The sequence below is a fragment of the Benincasa hispida genome, chromosome 10 (genome assembly GCF_009727055.1).
Source record: "Benincasa hispida cultivar B227 chromosome 10, ASM972705v1, whole genome shotgun sequence".
Classification (NCBI taxonomy): Eukaryota; Viridiplantae; Streptophyta; class Magnoliopsida; order Cucurbitales; family Cucurbitaceae; genus Benincasa; species Benincasa hispida.
The window spans coordinates 61,484,356-61,491,876 of record NC_052358.1 but is presented as its reverse complement, the minus strand read 5'-3'; positions in this window follow the sequence as shown (position 1 = coordinate 61,491,876).

Here is a 7,521-nt window from a genome sequence, read left to right as displayed (position 1 = left end):
CGTTAGCCTCTACCTCCGAAACAAGGTTGAACGGAGGAGACGGTAACGAGCCAGCTGCAGAAATTGAGAATCCCAGGATGAGGGCATTAAAATTCTTATCTACGCCTTAGAAGAAAAGATGGGAAGGCGACGGAGCCACTAGAGAAAGGACTCATGTATGTGGAGCTTGGGTCAACAAAGATCGGTCAAGAACACTATGTTGACTCGGGCCACCCATAACTTCATGGCTGAAACGGAAGCTCGCCGCCTGAACTTAACTTGGGAAAGAGATGTAGGGAAGATGAAGCTGTGAATTCCGCAGCCCTACAATTACGGGATAGCGAAGAGAAACTCCGGTGAAGTTAGGAGACTAGAAGGGCTTCGTTGACTTCGTGATTGTCAAGATGGATGTTTTCGACGTGGTACTTGGGGATGGAATTCCTACTTGAAACATAAAGTCATACAATGCCCCTCGCCAAATGTCTAGTCATTACCGGATCTACACCCACCGTAGTCCAAGCCAGTATCAAGCAGCCAAATGGGTGTGAAATGATCTCAGCCCTCCATTTGAAGAGAGGCCTGGCCCACGACGAACCCACGTTCATGGCCATCCCGATAGAATCAGTTGAGTCCACTGAAGAGGAGATCCCCCAAGACGTTTCTTATTTGTCTTGGAAGAGTTATCGGAATGTTATACCGAAAAGCTTGCCAAGTCCTTACCCTCACGAAGGGGATTGACCATGAGATTGAGTTGTTACCAGGGGCAAAGCCGCTGTCAAAGAATGCATATCGGATGGCCCGCCAGAATTGGCCGAGCTCTGGAAATAGTTAGACGAGTTGTTAGATGCAGGATTTATCAGACCGGCGAAGGCCCCTTACGGAGCCCCAGTACTGTTCCAGAAGAAGAAGGATGGGAGCCTCCGGTTGTGCATCGACTATCGGACCTTGAATAAGCTTAACAGTCCGCAAAAAATATCCCTTCCTATCATTACTGACGTATTTGATCAGCTTCACGGTGCTAAGTATTTCTCGAAGTTGGACCTACGGTCTGGATATTATCAGGTCCGAATTGCTGAAGGAGACGAACATAATAAGATGACCTGTGTCACGAGATATGGGCCTTCGAATTCCTTGTGATGCCCTTTGGCCTCACAATGCTCCAGTAACTTTCTGTATCTTAATGAACTCAAGTGTTTCACGAATACCTCGACAAATTTGTCGTAGTGTATCTTGATGACATTTGGTCTATAGTCCTCGCTAGAAGACCATCGACATCACCTCAAACTAGTCTTCGAAAAGCTGAGGAAAAAATCAGTTGTATGTAAAGAGAGAGAAGTGCTCATTTGCCCAAAAGCGGTATCCTGAAGCCCTATCATCTCGATCCTGAGGATGAACAACGAAACATGCTAAGGTGCCCACCGGTCACGATGAAGAGTTCTGCTGAAAAAGAAGTTGCACAAATCCTGGATAAACGTACGCGCCGTATTGGAAGACCTAGACGAGAACTGACAGAGTTCTTAGTGAAATGGAAGGATCTCTCCGACGAAGAGATCAGTTGGGAGCGAGCCGAAGATTTGAAGAATGCAGCTCCAGCCATTGCAGATTTTGAACAAGATCAGTTGACGGGGATGTCAACCAATTAAGTGGGGGAGAATGTCACGGTCATGCTTGCCAGGGCTTGTTGCCCATGGCCGTATGCCCGATCCAACCCCCTTCTAGCATACTTTCATATCTTGTGTTGTATTAGCTTAGTTAGCTTGCTTTCTTTACATTTTCATTGTAAGTGACCACTCGCCCTTTTGCATATGCAAGGGCACCAGTTGGCTTTTTGTTCAGAATGCACTATATGGGGATAAGACTAACCATCACTTCCTCATACCCGGAGTAGTACTCTATAAAGCTGTTGTTGTTGCTTATTGCTTTCTAGTCTACTACAATCTTTCTTTCTTTATTCACACTCACAAAAACTTCTTACGAAAACCTTTTCTCCAAACCCGTTGTCTAAAACCGTTTTCCCTAAAATGGGGGTGGAGGTTGCGAGAGGCACTCGGTGTGCTATCGGCAGTCCGTATTCGAGTTGGTTGACTTGTTCGTGAGCGGGAACAAGTGCTGCACAATCACTAAGAGAAGCTTCCGAAAGAGCGATTGTGACACTGCGCATCCGGGTCGAGGAGTGCGTGTCTGCAGCTTACAGTTGCAATAGCCATTTGCCCCTAGTCCGGGTCCTCGCCCAACACACCATCACCGTCGAAGGTCTCCCCCGCCAAACTGCTCTTCACCGCTATCAGACTTCTGCTTTTGCTCGCCGGATTTGTGGGTTTCATCGGAAAAGCTTGGTTTTGGGTAAGATCTTGGTGGGTTTTATGAATTTTTTTGAATGGATCTTGATTACCCATTTGATTTTGAGTTAATTTTTATAAAACCCATTATATTTGGGTCATAGATTTGAATTTTAGCGAAGGTTGAAGATTGAAAGCTTGTTGTTCGATGTTACAAAGGTTTGATTTTGGTTTGGTAAGTTTTGGTACCTTTGGTTCTTTTGGATTTAGGGTAATTGTTAAAATTTTAATTATTAAATATTGGTTTTATTTATGCTCAGATTGGACATAGATACATAAATTGAGCTTTGATTGACTGAACCAAACTACAACTTTGTTAAAGCTTAATTTGGGGACCTTTGGAGGGATTATGGTCTTCCAACCATGTTAAAGGATTCATTACTTGGATTAATTTTGAGAATTGCGATCTGAGGTGAGTAATCTTACTACTGGAACTACCCACGGGCCAGATATTAGATATATGCTAGCATGATAGATGAATATTAGGACAGAATGATAGCATGATAAATGGATAGTATAGTATGACCACTATATGTTCTTGTATGAGAATCTGAAAGATTTATTTGTGCACGTAGATACTTGCATGCTAGTAAGAGATGATACTTGATTCACTGAGGTTGTATTTGATATGATGATATTGAGGCGTATATGCATATTGTATAGCCACGATGTTGAGGTGTATATGTATGTTATAGAACCATATTGTGATAATTATGATGTTGAGACCGTGATAGTGTCTTTACTGATTAGTTAGATGCCCGCTAGATATTGTGTTTCCTTCGGGATCCACCAGATTGTGTTTCCTTCGGGATTCACCAGATATTGTGTTTCCTTCGGGATTCACCAGATATTGTGTTTCCTTCGAGATTCACCAGATATTGTGTTTCCTTCGAGACTCACCAGATATTGTGTTTCCTTGGGGATTCACCAGATATTGTGTTTCCTTCGAAATTCACCAGATTGTGTTTCTTTTGGGATTCACCAGGGGTTGTGTTTCCTTCGGGATTCACTAGAGGTAGTGGGCATACTTAACTACAGTAGGATAGAAATATGTGTCCCATGGGGACTAGAGCAGTTTTTATGTTCCACCAGAGTTAGGCATCTAGAGGACATAGATACCCAGTCCGACCCCAGTAGTGGGGTTACTTACTGAGTATTTTATATTCATCCTTTCTCATGTCGTTTCAGGTAAAGGTAGAATGCACCGACAATTGACAAGCGAAATTCGTGATCGAGCCACTGGGACCAGTTTTATGCTTCCGCTCATGAGATTTAGATTTCTTTTCATGTTTTTCTTAACTTTCAGTTTTGGTGTTTAAAACTTATTATTAAGAATTGTTTTCAGAATTATTTATATCATTTATGATTTATGGGTACCCTATTGTTGTTTTTAATATTTGAACTTAATGAAGGGTTTTTGAACTTATCTTATTTATTTTAGCATTTATTTCACCATAAAAAGGGTGTCGTTTTAAGTTCCATGCATGCTGTATTTAGTAACGACCTAACTTGAGTCCTAGGGGGTCGGGTTGATACATAATATGAACATTATTCATATTAGTTTTTAACCTATATATGAATCTTATTCATATAATTAATATTTGAATCTTCTTCATGTTGGGTTTTATGCCCTAATTAAAACTCGTAGATAGTGAATGTAATTAAATGATCGTCATTAATAAATAGTTATTAATATTTTTATCAATAAATGTAATTGATATTTTATTTAATTTTGTCTTATTAACCCTAAAATCTAATAAACTAACATCCTAGGCTGTCTTATGAGTCTTGAACTGTATGTAGAGACATAAGAGACCAATGTTCAAGATACAACCTAAAGGGTCTATAATATGAGATAAAGTCGGATACCTTATCCTGGTAACACTATGGATATGCCCACTTTGTATTTGATACAAATGCAGTGATCCAACGCGTTCGTGTAGGAGACACAAGAGTGGAGGTATCCTGTGCAATGATTTGCACAAGATCGGATCGCGAAATAATAACCACTAGATGTAACTCCGTTGATTAGTTACGTTTCTATTTCAATAGGATGACCTAGGCAACTTAGTCTTACTTCTGAGTATATTATGAACACATGTTCACGAGGGATTGTCCTTTGATTTGTATGGGTGAGAGTGGCCAGTTCGTCAACTTAATATGCCTACTATTTTGGGGATAAGACTGAATGGGTAGCTGGGAACATAATCATACAAGATAGATTTCACTCATTCCCGACTTCAGGGTAAGTACATGAGTGTTCCCTTAAGTGGTGTCTCCAAGACTTGAACAAAGAGCTCTACCCTCTCATTGGTCCGAGAGGAGTTTCTGTTTAATGGTTGGACCATAAAAAGGTTGTTCATTAGAGGAGCATTGGTACTTAAGGATGTAGAGGTAACCCAGGGGTAAAACGATAATTTGACCTAACTGATGTTATGAACACTCATGAAAGACTAACTTGCTATTATTGGTCTATATCTGTGGACACAGAAACATATTTATAGTGATAAGAGTGCAGTTATAGGTCTTTAGTGAAGTGTACCCACTGTTAATGAATATTGATTAATTTGGTTAATGAGTTTAGTCAATTAATTTCATATCGTTGGAACTTCTGATCTGTAGGTCCATTAGGTCTCCTTCCTAGCTTGTAAAGAGTATTGAGGTAATTTGTCATTAAATTGAATTTGAAATGTTCAAATTCAGAATTGTGAATTTTTTAATGTATGTTGATACTTTTTAATATAAAGTTTAATTTTAGACTTTATTATTAATTTTGGATATGATTGAAAATTAATAAATGAGAGAACGAAATATTTAAAAGAAATTCAAATATTAATTTAATATGAATAAGATTCATATTGAAAACTATAGGTTAAAATAATGTGTATTGGATGCGCATTAAAACTGTAGGTTAAATGAGAGAAATATTTTTTAATATGATTCAAATGAGAAACTAAATTAAATATATAATATTTAATTGTATAAGTGTTCAAAAAACCCGATGACCCGAAAAAACCAATCAACCCAATTCAACCCGTGCGGTTTGGATTGGGTTATCAACTCATTTGGGTTGGGTTGGGTTCAAATAAATGAACATTTTATGGGTTGGGTTGGTTCATGGGTTCACCTAATATAACCCAAACCAACCCAAATTTATTATTAACTTTAAAATATATAATTTTTATTACTTATAATACAATTATTTATACATATATTGATTTTAATTTTATTTAATTCCAATATTTTTTGAATAATTTATTCCTCAACAACTCTTAAAAGTAGTTTCTTTGTACTTTAGAAAGAAAATTTTCACTATATAAATTGAAATTGAGTTGTTAATCTTAATTCAATATATGAAAATAATTAGATTAGATTTTTACATATTTACGTTTTGCTTATTTTTAGAACAAAATTTTAAATAAATGATCCGATTAACCCAATCAAACCCAACCCATTGGTTCATTTTTTAACAAGAGTTATTTGGGTTGAAAAAATTTATAATCTGAACAATTGGGTTGGGTCTAAAAAGTCTTTCAACCCAATCCAACCCAACCCATGAACACCCCTATTTAATTGGATGATTAATCAATTGAAGAATTAATTAATTATTTAATTTAATTTAATTTTGAATTTAATTAAATTGATTAAATCAAAACTATAGATTAATGTACATTAGATGCACATTAAAACTATAGGTTATGTGAGAAGAAATCATTTAAATGTGATTTAAATGATCATTTAATTAAATTTGATTTAATTAATAAATTAAATTTTATTTAATTTAAATTCAACAAGTTAATTCCCCATTTTAGGATGTTACGAGAAAACGTGCTATCAATCCCACATTTTTCTCTCCCTCTCTCCCTAACAAAAGGGTTTTGTTTTGTAGAGGGAGGACGTGGCTCTCAAGCTCTCTATGTGTTGTTTTCATCTTCTTAAGAAAAGAAAGAAAAATCATTATGTGATATTCCCAACTCCAAAAGAGAGAATCTAATAATTCTCCATAGCCTAAATTTCCTAGAATAGGGAAGTTTCCAAGTAGTGGTGCCCAATCTCAATTCTAATAGAAAAATTCTACACAATTGTCAAAAGGTTTGCAAGGTAGGGTTTCTTCCCTCTATAATTAGTCTTTTTGGGAATTGCGTGCTTAATGAATATTACTTTTTATTCCAATACAAAATTGTTTTGTTTTTAAATGTCAATTTGAAGAAACGAAATGGTTTTGTGTTTTGACTTTCGAGGGTTTTCATCCCTTCAATTGGTATCAGAGACTTATCAATCATTTTGCCCATTTATTTTTTTTTAACATTGGTTTGGTGGGATTTATTACATTATGAAAGTTATGGTTTGCAATTGAATGTTTTCTGCAATATTTGGCCTTAGATTTACAAATTTGATATGATCCATATAAAGGCCCCAATGTTTTTTTTCGGCATTATTGTTGTAAATCATTTCTCTGTAATTGTAATTTTGGGTATAGAATTAGGGTTCATGCGGATGAAGATCGAGACCAATTTGGCCAAAAATCGCAATTTTGCCGACATTCTACATCTCTACACAATTTTGCAGAGAATCAAGGTTAGCAAAGTGGGTCCTGTTCGACTACGGTTCAGTTTGTGGTTTGGTTCGGTTGGGTTGGCTTGGTTCGTAGGTTGGTGATCTGGTTCAAGGCAGTTCAGGTTGGTCTAGTCCAGTTCTAGAGCAGCTGAAGAAATTTTAGGATAAAATTAACTAAATTAGTGTAATCTACTGCTTTATTTTATCCTATGGGTCAAAATTGCAGGTTCATTTGCTATTTAAATTCTTTGTGGATGTCATCTCACCTTAGGTTAAGCATGTTCATGCATTTTTGTATATTATAAATGTTATAATGTATGATACAAAATGCATGATTTATAATTTCAAGGTTTATTTAATGTATGTGCTATATTAAATATATGGAATTGGAGAAGCATGTGGCATGATATTAATTAGAAGATATAATTAGTTATATTTATTAATGTATATGAATATGCTTGGTTGATTTTCAATTAAATATAACACTTATATAATATTACGAAAATCAACCAAGCATATTTAATTGAAAATCAATATGCATTAAGCATGACACATCCATAACTTAATATAATAGTTATATTAAAGTCATGAAATACATGTAATTTTGTTTAATTTTTTAATTAAAATATGATTGTTAATTTACTAA